At 42.7% G+C, this 15039-nt stretch overlaps 1 protein-coding gene and 1 pseudogene across 6 annotated transcripts in view; one reads left to right on the forward strand and one right to left on the reverse strand.

Moving 5' to 3' along the window:
- AUTS2 (activator of transcription and developmental regulator AUTS2) overlaps positions 1 to 15039 on the reverse strand; it is a 1109507-nt gene that overhangs the window by 427731 nt on the left and 666737 nt on the right. The window lies entirely within an intron of this gene.
- LOC113594604 (uncharacterized) lies at positions 11822 to 11911 on the forward strand (annotated as a pseudogene).

The following is a 15039-nucleotide window of genomic DNA, read 5'->3' on the forward strand; positions in this document are numbered from 1 at the left end:
GACTGTATTCAATGCTTCATCCTGAGCCTCAGTCTTCCTGTGGAGCCAGTGGCTCCTGTTCATTTTCCCTGTACACTCTTCATCGCGCCTCTGCTCGGACGCATGTCTTTGCTCTTTACACTGGTCTCTGCAGTGTCCTCCTAACTGGCCTCCAGCCCTCCCCCCCCCTTTTCTGTCCTTCTGTCCTGTGTTCTACCTGTGAATTAATCATTTTCTTTTTCTGTCCCCCTCAACCTTGGTAACCTCCCACACATTACACTATATGATTGAGTTCACCTGATGGTTCTCCAGCATTAAAATCTCTCTGTGACATGAATAATAGATTTATAAATCATACAGGAGCCAGGGAGCATCCAGTAACCCTTGAAAGAGTTTAAAAATACTGCAGTGGTAAGAACAGTAATTCAACCACCACATCCTCCCTTCCACCATTGGTGTTTCTAAAGGAAGCAGGAAGTCATGACTGCTACATTTCAGAAGTCTCAGATTCGCCTTTATTATCAAGGAGTCATGGTTCAACCCTGACAATTCTGAAGCCAAATTAGCCTTTTGGAATCTATACTGATTTGATTCAGTAAAATTTTGTTGAGCACCCCCTATATGTCTACACTGTGCTCAGCAATGGGGATTTACCAATAAATAAGACAGACTCAGCCCTCCCCTAGAACCACCAGACAGTAATGACCTTAAAGGCAAGGGCCACGTCTTGGGTCTTGGGTACCTTTCGGTCAGGCAATGCACCAGCCTGAGAGAACCCTGAGTAAGCCCTCAGTGTTCCAGGCTTGTACCCACTAATAATGCTCAGGAATATTTTCTGGAAATAGTAGGACCAACTTGGCGGGAGCTAGAACCTCCACCTGAGTTCGAATCCTGAATCTCTCATTACCTAAATGTGTGACCTCAGGCAAAGTACTTGTTTCCTCTGTTTCAGTTTCTCAAATCTCAATGGGAAAATCAGCAATAATGGATTCTTCTGGGGAGTAAATGAGCTAATGCATGAAGTCTTTAAGGTGGTAGCTAACATGTCACAGTTGCTCAAAATATTAGCTATTATTTTCAATGCAATGTTTCTATACTATTGTTAGAAAATGTTTTTTCACCATTTAAAGAAACATCTCTTTCCCATGGCAAATGATGAATTCATTAAGACACAATCTGCATCACAAGGTTACAACCTTGCCCTGCAGTGACAAGTAACATGAAAAAGGAATCTACAAATGCTCTTGCACACACGTACGTACACACACACACACACACGAAAAAGTATGATTTGCACAAAACCAAAAACAAAACAAAAAAAAACCCCACAAAAAAACCCAAAACAAAAACCCAAACCCTTCAGTAAGGTTTTTTTTTTTTTTTTTTTTTTTTAAGAAGATAAACAAGGATGAAAGCCATGCCCGGCAGCAACCATTTTCAGTATGACCTGGTAAGTTTTCAGCTTCAAACCGGTCAGATCAAGTGCCCCCCAGTAGTGTTACGTGGGGATCTGTCATTCACACATCAAATCCCCTTCCACTGGCCTCTTCTCACATAGAACGTGCTTCCAGATGCAGAAACATCACTGTTTTCTTGCCTGGAGTGCTGAGGGTCAGGGGTGGGGAAGAGCGTGTGAGACACGGGGAGGTGGGGGCTCAGGGCACCAGTAAGTGTGCTTTCTTGTGTCCACAACAGACTTGCGTTACAAACTATCACAATTTTTCCAGGGACCCAAGTTCATCATCAGTCTTGTACTCGATTTCGAGTTTATCAAAGGTGGTCTCCTTAGGATCAAAACACCCATGTCAAGAATGTGGACCTGGTCCTTTGAGCACTGGCTGGAAGAAGTGTACAGAGGGTGGCCTCACACAGGCTAGGTGGGGACCGAAGGAAGCCTGTTGATGCCCTGTGGAGACCCCCTACTCATCTGTCCAATCCATTTTCCTCTTTTAATACGCTTCAAGTGAAAATGGGGATCAAGGCATAGACTATTCTACAATAAATTCGGTAGGATATATCGAGAGCTAACTTTTAATTAATTGACCACTTATCACCAAAGCAATTCTTATGACATTATGCCTTACTATACTACTGATTTTGCTTTATTTTACACTATATTTATTCAGCATTTAATGAGTTCTAACTTTATGCATAGTATCAGCCATTCTTCCAGCTCTACCCCTGAACTACAGATTGGCTGTGGAACCTTCAGTCAAAAGTTCACAGGGAATAGAAGAGTGCAACAGGGGACCATCTGCACAGGCAATGACATGATCAGATGTGCACAGCTTTAGAAGAATGTTTGCAATGAAATAAAGATGAGGGGCACTTTGGAGGCCAGAACAATAATCTAAGTTGGAGGTAAAAGGACCCTTAACCATAACTGTGGCATTAAGAATGAAAAGTCCAGGGGTACACCTGGGTGGCTCAGTCGGTTAAGCGTCTGACTTCAGCTCAGGTCATGATCTTGTGGTTCATGGGTCCAAGCCCCACATCGGGCTCTGTGCTGACAGCTCGGAGCCTGGAGCCTGTTTCAGATTCTGTGTCTCCCTCTTTCTCTGCCCCTCCGCTGGTCTCTCTCTTTCTCTCTCTCTCAAAAATAAACATTAAAAAATTTTTTTTAAAGAATGAAACATCCAGACCCAAGAACCCAGGGGGCTGGAGTATGGGGCATGGCTTGTTGACTGACTGGTTAAGAGAGTAAGAGAGAGAGAAGGTGAAACATATCATGTCTTAACCCTGGGAGGCTGCCAGGCTGAGTCGGGGTCGGAGAAACGAGAAACCTGCTTTGGGAGAAGGGAATGAAGATTTCTATTTGAGAAAGGCATCCAGCAGGTGGCTGATGATGTGGCTTTGAGGCTCCAGAGGGAGGCCAGGGACAGAAAGGATAAAGATGGAAAGTGAGGGCATGGCAGTCAGAGAAAAGAAAGCAAAGTGAGAAGCAGTTAGCTAGGAATGAAGCAAAGCACTTGTCATGTGTCTGCTAATTTTATCCTCACAACCCTCTGAAGTCAGTATGAGAAAACATACTCAGAAAAATCCAGTAACTTGACTCAAGTTTCCAGAGCTAAATAAGTGGTGGAGCCACGCCAGGATCTGAGGCAGGTCTATCTGACTCTCCTAGCCGTGCCAGGAAGTAACATTCTCTACTGACACAGGGTTCACAGATATCTAAGGAGGAAGAGGGCAGGGCCTGATGAAGGTAGTGAAAAGGATCAAAAGGGCGGGCAGAGTCAGGAAAGCCATGGGTGACAGAGCTCGAGGACGAGCAGGGCACCACCCAGGCAGAATGCTGCCCCCATCACCAGACTTTGATCAGAAACCCACTGGTGGGTGCTAAGCAACAGTTTTCTTAGCACAACAGGATACAGTTCCTCCTTTGGAGGTTATGAAGAAAGGATGACGGCAAGTACCAAATCCCTGGACTTTGAAAGAGAGGAGAGACTCAAGAGACCCAAGCGTTTTAGTTTTTTTAAGGACTGGAGAAAACTTGCTCAAGTTCATTAGCTGAGAGGGAAGGAAGTGGTGAAGGAGAGAGGAGGGATAAGACAAAGGGAAAGAAACGATGGATGTGACAAGGCCTTGGAGGAGACAGTGGGGTTGGCTGAAGAACATGGTTTTGACCTTGGGAATGAAAAAAAAAATGCATTCTGCTCTGACAGCAGAGGGAACGATGCAAACATGAATAATGATTCTGACAAAAACTGTTAAATGCAGAAGACAGAAGTCAAGGATGATCTTACTGGGCAGCCTTGGTGTTCTTGGTAGGGCTACCCATGGATAATGAGGTGCAGAGAGAGTCTGGACTAGAGGGTTTCAGATGAGAGGGAAAAGTCTGGAGCAACCATTCCAGACACTGAGAAGGAGTGACTACTTGGCCCCGGAGTCCAGCCAGAGCTGGACATTTGCATCCAATACAACTGGTGTAGAAAGCTGATTTTCTCCAGCAACGTAACCTATGCCCGCGTCAGTCTGGGCTGAGAAGAAAGTACGGGCAAGAGCATCCACATGCACACATGTGCCACGGATGAAACGAGCCATCTGTGAAACGAGGCTGAGTTTTCTTTCCACCAGCCTTGTGTCCAGGTGGATATCGTTACTCTCCAGAGAAGGGTATGTAGGACAGGGATCAAATGCCAGTGTACAAAATGGGAGTTGTCTAGTGTTATTTGGAGCTTTTATGAGCATGCAACAGTCTATCAACACGTCAATAAAGACACATCTGCTCCGAGCGCAGGCATGAGAAAACATGGAAAGGGAGGAAGCCGGCAGGAAAGGGGAAAAGTCGGGTTCCCTCCTGTCCTTAGGAGCTGAGGGGCTCCACCCTAATGACAGCACTGTGCGTTTACCATTTTAACAAGAGGAAGGACAAGGAAATGTCCTCCTGCTTAAACAGAAAGCAGGGTCTACCAACATGAGCCTGAGGCCTGCCATCATCTTTCTGAACCAGATAATGGACGCCCCCACAAAGGAAGAGGTGCAGCGTCCAAGTGTTCACACACGGCTGATGAATTCCGTGGAAGCTCTGCAAAGGGCCTCAGCCCGCCGCTGGGTGGCTGTGCTCCAGGCTCACAGTCCTGCCCTCCTCACGTCTCCACGGGAGGATAGGCAGGGCTGATGGATCCCGTGCCATGCCCTGGTTCACGAGGCTGGTAGAAATTCTCTGCAATTTAAGGCCTCTGCTGTGACATTACCTATAAGGCTCCTTTTCCATGAATGTTACATCCAACAGGAGGAACCAGCAGGCCCCGCGGCTGATTGATGCTCTAAGTACTAACCGGCTGTGTCAGCAGTGAGAGCATCGACCACAGCCCAACTACTGTGAGTTCATCCATTTGCTTACTATCAGGAATATTCTAGGTATTTGGAAAGGCACGAGTGCCACTTTCAGCATCCTCTCCAGGTGAAATAATCACTGAAAAAATTAAGATCAATGACTGAATGGCCAGTGCCACTTGCTATATTCATGGGGTGGTGGGAGGCATGTTTACTGAAACTAGGGGGCTTGGGTTCAGGATCCTAAAGAACATTTCTGCTTTTCTTAGAAGCAGCCTGAAGGTGACTCCAAGTACATAAAGTCCATTAATCAATGTCTTTAACCTAATAATAGTAAAGCTTAATAACACATCTTTGGTGGTTTCAGAGCACTTGTGAAAACACGACTTCTTCTCATCCTTAGCATCTGGTGACATGTGTGGGGAGGGTAGGACAAGTCCTACACTCTTCATTTTATTGATGAGGAAACAGTCTATCCCTGCTTACTGTCGCCAAGCTAGCCTTGACTACTCTTAGAACCGGTGGCAGCTAGAAGTGGGGGCGGTATCCTTACGTTTTAAGACACCTGACTATAATTTCATGTGAGTGTCTGTAAGGAAACTTCTCGTATTACGCCTGAATATGTTGCCCTGCAATCACTCTCAAGCGGTCTTGTTTCTTTTTTTTTTTTCCCCTCTGAAACGACAAAGTAGAAACGTAATTCTCTTACACAGGAGAGCTCTTTAGACGTTCTTTTAGCTCCAAATCAATCATACACACAACGGCAGCAATCTGATGCTCTTTGGGAATTTTCTGATACATGAGAGTGTATGTCAAAATCTATTTCATTCTAGTCCTGTACTGCCCATGCTGTTAGCCACATGTGGCTACTGGAACCCAAATCCATCAAAATTAAATAAGATTTAAAAATTCAGGAACTGGTCACACTAGCCACATTCAGCCACGTTACTTGTGGCTACCCTGTTAGTGTGGAGCATTTTCATCATTACAGAAGGTTCTGTTGGACAGCACTGTTCCAGGCCCTCAAACTGCCTTTGTCTGAACTCTGACCTACACACTGGTCTCACCGTAGGGCCATCCTTTGCTGTCACCTACTTTCGGTACCGCCTTTTCAAAGACACTATTTTATCTCATTAAAACAAAAAATTGTGAGTACTGGTGGAGAAGAAAAAAAAAAAAAAGGATTCCTCCCCACATTCTGCCAGCTTAGAAATACTTAATTGGCTTATGGGTTGGCTGATAGGGTTTAATATTCCCCCTCTTCAAATCTAAACTCAGCTGGAGGCCAAATCACTGCCTATATTAAATACACAAAAACTCTATTATTAAAATGGAAGTAATAGTTCTTTTATTTTGAAAATACACAGAAGATGGACTTCATTTCTTTACTTTTACCTTCTGGGGAGCCTGGGTACGGGGAAGGAAGGAGAAACAACCCTCATTACTGGGACTGGGAGACTCTTCAACACTCTCCCACTGACCCTGACTAGGCTTTGCTTCAGCATTTTACCCAGTTACTTTTTAAACTTATACAACTTAAAAACGTGGACACCAGTACTGATGACATAGTTGCCAAAACTAGAAAATACTAAGGCACAAAGGGACCGTTGAGACAATCTAATCCAAACGCCCCATTTGATAGGTGAAGAGAGGCTCAGAAGATGTCAGCCATGTTGGCCTAGAATCTGGTCTCCAGCCCCCCGTTCAGGGCCCTCCGACCCCCTGCACTGCTTACCCATCAGCACTGAAACATCAATTTCACTTTCAACAGTTTGTTTATGTCCCACCCTCCCATGCAGCCACGCCTTCCTTTAACGGCACCCAATCCTCTGAATTCAGGTAAGCTGTCATGCATACTTCCAAAGTAGTCAGGTATCTCCAAAGTAAAGTTATCATAAGTCACAGACAGAAAGTAAGATTTGATGAAATATACGGGCTTGCTAACTCTGATTCTCTTTTTTCAAAGATTCCTGATAAGCCCTAGAACACATTCAGGGTCCATTTTCAAAGCATTTGTATCACACTGGGGTCAGCCACAGCAGCACCAAAAAAGGGGGAAGCATTAAAAATGTTCTCTGGTTGTTGAATCACCGTACTGTACACCTGAAACTAACGTAACACCCTATGGTAGCTGTACTGGAATTAAAATTTTAAAAGTTAAGTGAAACGTAAACAAATGTTCTCCGGCAATAAGGAGTAGGAGATCCCTGGGAAACAAGAACTGAGAACGGAGACATGGGATTGAGAATAAAGTGAATGATGAGGAAGCCGTGTCAAACATTGACAACCAATACCTGAGCACTGACCGTGACCCAGACGGTGGTCGTAGGTCTTCTCCATTACCTCAGTACGTCCTCACGCCTGCGACTCAGGTGATCTTGGCTGTCCCCGTGGTACAGATGAGGACAAGAGGACCAACAGGCTTTGTGTCCCATCCTCAGCCACTAAACCACAACCTAAAGTTTAGAACAGCTGCTGGACTGAAGCACAACATCTAGAAACAGCACACACAGCTCACAACAGGCCTTTGGAGAGGGAGAACTCTGGAACAACTTTTTGAATTTACATATTCTTAACTGGTAAGACTCAGTGAACTTCAGTTTTCAACAAAAATCAAGAGAGCCGAAGTAGGAAGAGCCTGTCATCTTATTTTAAAAGGTGCTTTATCTTATTTGTGTAACGGTTTGAAACTTTTATTGCAATAAAAAGCACCTTGGCATGACAAGAATTCTAAAGGAAAAACAAAATTATCTTCTGTAGGTCGTATCAGGAGCCAATACAGCCAAAGAAAGCTGTGTTTGGTGTTTTATTTCCCTCTGATGTTCCTGAAACTGGTCTTCTGAACAGGCTGAGGACCAGGGGAGAACTCAGAGGGGAGCAGAGGTCTTGTGGTCCACTTGGCCCACTCTGCAGTCTCCCGCCTGGGCTAGGCCTACTTACTGAGGGGTGAAGAATCCATTCCTTTGGTCCCCCTTGTCCTTTCACACTCCCCCCGCCCTTTGCCCCACACTTGAAGTAAGCTTCCAATCCCTGTTACGCTTCGTCTCTCCGCCCAGGAGCAAAGGCTTTACAGCATCCACATGCAAAGATCTTGCCCTATAAATAAAGATGCACTTTGTTTTCATCTCCTTTTCCCACATTTCAGTAGGCTATTTAACCAGTTAGTAAAGCACCATAGGCAGATAACGTTTCCTTCCACTCACTGCAACAGAAAGAGAGCCACTATTCTGGTCAAGATTTAAGTGACAATTTTGATCCCATCTTGGAGTGTCTGGATCCTTAAATAAAAATATATGAACTTCATTTGCCTTAGAGCTTTAATTCCTCTGTCACTTAACCTCTCCCCTCTCAGGTCTGTGGGCAAAGAGTAGAGAGAGGCACCAGGCTGCAAAGAGGGGCCAAGTTTCTGAATCACTAAGGAACTGATATGCCATTTATGAAATGGGACTGAGTTGAAAGGACAATGGTTTCTTTTCCTGTTGATGCACCTGCTTTAATAAGTTGTACTGTAATTATAACCCTTCACACTCTCCTCCTTTAAGGACGATGTAAAAACAGTAGCAACATTTTAGACGTAAATCATGGGTTCCAACCAGCTACCGTGCGACAGAATAAAGACTTCCTCCTGTGTTCTTTACAGTACCTGCGACACCTCTAAATGATCTGAGCCTTCAGCAGTACATTGAGTATTTGAACAATGATCAGACATCTGGTGCAAAGAGAATGATATTAGAGACGCAAGGTACAGCGCAGGCAAATAAGGCAGATTTGGGGGCAGCTGGGTGGTTCAGTCAGTTAAGTGTCTGACTCCGGTCATCATCTCAGGGTTTGTCAGACCGAGCCTGGTATCGAGCTCGGTGCCAACTGCGTGGAGCCTGCTTGAGATTCTCTTTCCTTCTCTCTGTGCCCCTCCCCCACTTCTGCTCGCTCGCACGCTCTCTCAAAATAAAATAGACTTTTTTTTTTTTTTTTTTACGAAAAAGGCAGGTTTCTATTTGAGTCGCTTTTTCTGAGAAAGGGCTTTTCTGAGGCTAGAGGTAGATGAAAGCAGTATAAAACTGTAAGACAAGAAATAAATCCCTTTTACTCCTACAGACAAGAACCTACCCCTCTAACTGAGGGTTCTCAACCGCTTTGTACTCGCAGGCCTCCAGACATTCTAAAGAAGGCCCAATACTTACGATGTAATTACTACTGCGGAACAGCCATGCGTCTTCACGGGGCCTATAAAAAGCAGTGGTAATTAACTCACGGCTCACCAGGTATGTCTTTCTAAACATAAGCCTTTGTGAACGGGAGTCGCTCAGTGCGCTCCTTCTCCAGACCCAAGAGGCACTGTCCCTAACTAGTAAACAAAGACTTGGCATTACGCTGTGTCTCTCACGTCTGATGTCAGCCAACTGAGAGATCACTGTGTGCGCCATCTACTGAGATCATTGTTTTAAACATATAGACAGATATGTCAGGGCCTGAGAAGGGAGAAAGATACACTGGTGCCTCTGTAAACCAGTTGAGAACCACTACTGTAAAGAACAGGTAATATTTATGGAGCAATTAATATGTGTTAGGCAGTATGCTAAACAGTTTGCATGTTTTGACTAATTTAAGGCTGCAGTGGTGACAATATTTAAAATCACAGCTCAATACTTAAAAGCAACCCATGGGCTAGTTCTAAGGAGAACTTTAGTCATGTTTTTAAATAACTGCTTTATTATCTAAAAATAAGCCTTTCCCACCTGATCTCCATCTGAGAAATGGACAAGACAGGAGTAACAGTGATCATTTGGCTCTTAAAATACTCTAAACTCTACCAGTTGGTGTCCTTGAGGCTGGGTATTTCCTTTCTAGACTCCTAGTACATCCCCAGAAATGCTGAGGGCAGAGAATTAATATGAACAAAATGGGAGTATGTCCTGGGGAACACTTTTTAAAACTCTTGGGGCTCAGGGCGCCTGGGTGGCTTAGTCGGTTAAGCTCGTCAGGATCTCACGGTTCTTGGGTTTGAGCCCCGTGTCAGGCTCAAGGCTGACAGCTTGGAGCCTGGAGCCTGCTTCGGATTCTGTGTCTCCCTCTCTCTCTCTCTCTCGGTCTCTTTCTCCCTGTCCCATTTATGCTCTTTCTCTCTCTCTCAAAAATAAATGAACATTAAAATAATAAACCTCTTGGGGCTCACGTGAAATTCCCTCATCTCTTCACTCTTCCTTCAGAATGGAGAATGCCTGGTTGTTGCCCCATATCTGATAAGCAGAAGTTTAGTCTAGCACAAGCCTTACTTCAAAGTCTAAGTCAACTAAAGCTTGGCAAGATCATCATGAGAGATACTTGAGCTAAGTTTCAATCACTGTTGATAAATATTTATTGAGCTATATACAAATAAATGTTTAGGCCCTTTTAAAAGGAAATTATTTGGGGGGGGCACCTGGGTGCCAGTTAGTCAGTTACGCATCTGACTCTTGATTTCAGCTTAGGTCTTGATCTCATGGTCAGGATTTCAAGCCCCATGTCGGGCTCTGCATTGGGTGTGAAGCCTACTCACTCATAAATACGTAAATGAATGAATAAATAAATAAATACATAAACAAACAAATAAAATGTTTTAAATAGGAATTATACACTAGGGACAAAGATCAAACTACATACTGGCACACTGTGAAAATACAAACATCTCACCTATTGGGTCAATTATTGACTCCCTCCTTGATGGGTATATGATTTTCAGCCTGAGGGTTATGGGCAACAAAACACAAAGTATTTATACTGTTCAAGTGCTGGCTTTATATTTATTTTTTAAAAATTTTTAATGTTTATTTTTGAGAGAGAGAGAGAGAGAGAGAGAGAGAGAGCATGAGCAGGGGAGGGGCAGAGAGAGAGAGGAAGACACAGAATCTGAAGCAGGATCCAGGCTGAGCTGTCAGCACAGAGCCTAACACGGGGCTCGAACTCACAAACTGTCAGATCATGACCTGAGCCGAAGTCAGACGCCTAACCGACTGAGCCACCCAGGCACCCCTGTACCGACTTTATATTTAATACCTCGTTTAAAACTCCCCAAAATTCTATGCCAAAGTAAAAGAATTATTTTTAGCAGCACACAGACAGAGAAGACTAAACTATTTATTCAACAGGTTACTTTGCTTACTTATCCAGGGGACTTTCTGTCATTAACTCAATGACTCTTTGAGGTTATGTTCAAAGGTAAATATTTTTTTTTAAAAGATAGAAACTCCTTCCCTAAAAATACATCTAGGCAAAGGTCATATCCTATATTTTATGGCACTTCAATCATGTTACTCTTTAAGCACTTGTGCAGATGCAAAACTGCTTTTAGAAACCCATTTTTTTACCTTAAAAACTGAAGTATAGTCAACATATACTGTATTATTCTCAGGTATACAGATAGACATTTGACAGTTATATGCATTATGAAATAAATGCTCACCGTAATAAGTAGAGTTACCATCTGACACCATACAAAATTATTACAATATTATGGACTATATTCCTTATGCCATACCTTACACCCCCAGGTCTTATTTATTTTATAACTTGGAATTTATACCTCCTAATTCCCTTTACTTATTTTACTCATCCCCTGCCCATCCCCTCTAGCAGCCCCAGTTTGTTCTCTGTATTTATTATGAGTCAGCTTCTGTCTTGTTTACATATTTGTTTTGTTTTTTAAACATTCCACATACAAATGAAATCATATATATCTTTCTGTCTTATTTCACTTAGCATTACTCCCTGTAGGTCCATCCATGTTGTTGCAAATGGCAAGATTTCATTCTTTTTGATGGCTGAGTGATATTCCATTGTATATATACACCACATCTTCTAACACATTCATCAGTGGATGGACCCTTGGGCTGCTTCCATATCTTCGCTGTTACAAATACTGCTACGAGGAACATGGGGTGCATATATCTTTTTGAATTCGTGTATTTATTTTCTTCTGATAAATGCCCATAAGTGAATTGTTGGATGGTAAGAGAGTTCTATTTTTAAGTTTTTTGAGGAACCCAATCTTGATCACTGCAGGGCAGTGTCTATAGAGGAAGGAGTGCAGGTAAGTTATCTAGAGGAAAACTGGAACGATACAGAGATTAGGATGGCCCCTGCTCAAGGATGACAAATTTGTGAAGCGGTCCATATTATTTTTGTTTGTTTTTAGTCTGTGATTTATAATTACTTTGTGTGTGTTTGTGTGTATTCTATTCAAAACCTGCATTAAAAGAAAAATCCTGTTTCACAGGCTTTATCAAAGTAAACCTTAAAAAAAAGAGATAGAGAGAGAGAGAGAGAGAGAGAGAGAGAGAGAGAGAGAGAGATCTAGAGGTGTTCTGCTGGGTCATTCTGAACTCTGCGATCTTGGTCAAGTCACTTAGCTTCTCTGTGCCTCAGTTTCCCCATCAGTGAAACATGGATGATACCTTGCAAGGCTGTGGTGAGGTTTAGAGATACTGTATGTAAAGCTCAGCGCATACGTCTGGAGCCTAAGGAAGCCTCTGGCAGATACAGAAGCTGTTAATTTTTAACGACTGCCTTGCACACGGGTTGTTCCGGGCCCCTTAGGAGGGCAACATGCTATTTGAGATCTTTCATTTTTATAACAAAGTGTCAGGTTTCCTAACCCCGCTCCTAAAGTCAGATGCTACCGGAGAGCTTTCTGATCACCTATGGGCATAGCTGCACTTCAGGTGCTCAGCACTGATGCTCAGCAAGGTTTTCAAACTGATTCATGTACCAGAACACCTGGAAATCATGAGCTCGTCTGGGCTAATAATGGTTATGGAACACCATTAAATCCTGATATGTTTAATTTTGTGATGTGAAACAGGACAATTTGACTCATAAAATACATGACTATGTTACATATTTAAAAAACAAATGAAAGATGGCGTCCTCCTCAGAACGAGGTGTTGAGCTAAATCTTATCCATGGTTAATAGTTTGTCTGTTCATATTTGTTACCTGATCACACGATAAGGCAAAGCTCACCAAATATATGCACTAGAAAAACCTATATCTAAGGTAATTTTACTCACTCTCTTGGTTCTATTCCTTTTTTTTTTTTTTTTTTTTTTTTTTTTGGTGGAAAAAAGAGCATCATTTGATTACAGACAGTGAAATGGCTCAGTGTAGCTCGCAGGAAAGCTATTTTGGTGGAGGTAAGTTGGAGAACCACCGGTCTCGGGACCATGCAGATATTTCCAAGTTCTGTCTCCTAGCCAATCAAATCTCCACAGACTTAAAGAGTTGGTGCCCAGCTCCTCTCAGAAATGCCAGCAAAGAGCCACAATTTAATCTTGTGCCTTGAGTTTATACTCAATAAAATGGTGAACACAAATCATTTCTCCCTCCTTCCCTCCCTCCCTCTCTCTTGTACGAACCCTACTCAAAGCTCTGAACATGACGCTGTCCTCTGTCTGTTGTTTCAAGTCCTTGTTTATAGTTTCTTTTCAACATTTAGTGACAAGGAAAGCACTTCCTATTCTGATGAACTTTGATGGTTCATCTCAATAAATAATAAAATAAAAATTGCAAAGGGAAAAAATGACTAATTTCCAGTTTTTGTACAGGCTGCAGGAAACTTGGCCTGAGTTTTATGCCCATTTGTTTTTTTTTTGGGGGGGGGTGTCCTAGGTTGTCTGGTATAATTGTCTTCTCTCTCCCAAATTCTTTATTACTTGGCTAGTCCTCTTTTGTTTTACTGGATTTAAACCTTATATGTAAATGTTTTATTAGAAATGACCTAAAATCTGAGAATTTAGACTCAATCAATTTATACATATTTTCTAAGGCCTTTATGTCCATAGAATTGAAGAGCAGCTTGAAAAGATGGACAATTAAAAACTCGCTCAAGGCCAAAATGAACAAATCAGGAGACTATAGATGCTGGAAAGGATGTGGAGAAACGGGAACCCTCTTGCACTGTTGGTGGGAATGCAAACTGGTGCAGCCACTCTGGAAAACAGTGTGGAGGTTCCTCAAAAATTAAAAATAGACCTACCCTATGACCCAGCAGTAGCACTGCTAGGAATTTACCCAAGGGATACAGGAGTACTGATGCATAGGGGCACTTGTACCCCAATGTTTATAGCAGCACTCTCAACAATAGCCAAATTGTGGAAAGAGCCTAAATGTCCATCAACTGATGAATGGATAAAGAAATTGTGGTTTATATACACAATGGAGTACTATGTGGCAATGAGAAAGAATGAAGTATGGCCCTTTGTAGCAACGTGGACGGAACTAGAGAGTGTGATGCTAAGTGAAATAAGCCATACAGAGAAAGACAGATATCATATGGTTTCACTCTTATGTGGATCCTGAGAAACTTAACAGAAACCCATGGGGGAGGGGAAGGAAAAAAAAAAAAAAGAGGTTAGAGTGGGAGAGAGCCAAAGCATAAGAGACTCTTAAAAACTGAGAACAAACTGAGAGTTGATGGGGGGTGGGAGGGAGGGAAGGGTAGGTGATGGGTATTGAAGAGGGCACCTTTTGGGATGAGTACTGGGTGTTGTATGGAAACCAATTTGACAATAAATTTCATATATTAAAAAAAAAAAACTCGCTCTATGTTAACGTATGCTAATTTTTTTTGTAATGTTTATTTATTTTTGAGAGAGACAGAGCGTGAGAGGGTAAGGGGCAGAGAGAGAGGGAGACACAGAATCTGAAGCAGGCTCCAGGCTCTGAGCTGTCAGCACAGAGCCTGATGTGGGCTTGAACTCACAAACTGTGAGATCATGACCTGAGCTGAAGTCAGACGTTTAACCGACTGAGCCACCCAGGCACCCCTTAATGTATGTTGTTTAAAGTCCATGTTTCCCACCGATGGTCATCTCCAAGCAGGCCAGTGTAGGTCTGCCTTATTTGATTTTTAAACTGCACTGTCAAGCTAAATCCCTGTATTATTCAAGGTTTTAGCAGGCGTTTTAATTAATTAATGTCTATGTGTTACTTGTCATGAATTTAAGTAATCAAAGTATATCATTTTACCCAAGGAAATTCCAAGTAGAATTTGTTACTGAACTTGAGTCTTTCTACTAAAAGGGAAATTGGAGAGAATCCAAATTCAATATTTTTATGAACTCATACCTACATTATTATAAATCATACATAAGGAAGGAGTTTTACATGGTGAAATGTCTTTTTCAAAAGAGGGAAACCACAGAGGTGTGACTTTTCGGTGGGCATCTTCATTTATCACTGGTGGCAACACGACTGGGACACTCTGAAGTGAAATGTAATAATCCATAGCACATTCTGAAAAGGGCTTCAT

The sequence above is a fragment of the Acinonyx jubatus genome, chromosome E3 (genome assembly GCF_027475565.1).
Source record: "Acinonyx jubatus isolate Ajub_Pintada_27869175 chromosome E3, VMU_Ajub_asm_v1.0, whole genome shotgun sequence".
NCBI classification, from domain to species: domain Eukaryota; kingdom Metazoa; phylum Chordata; class Mammalia; order Carnivora; family Felidae; genus Acinonyx; species Acinonyx jubatus.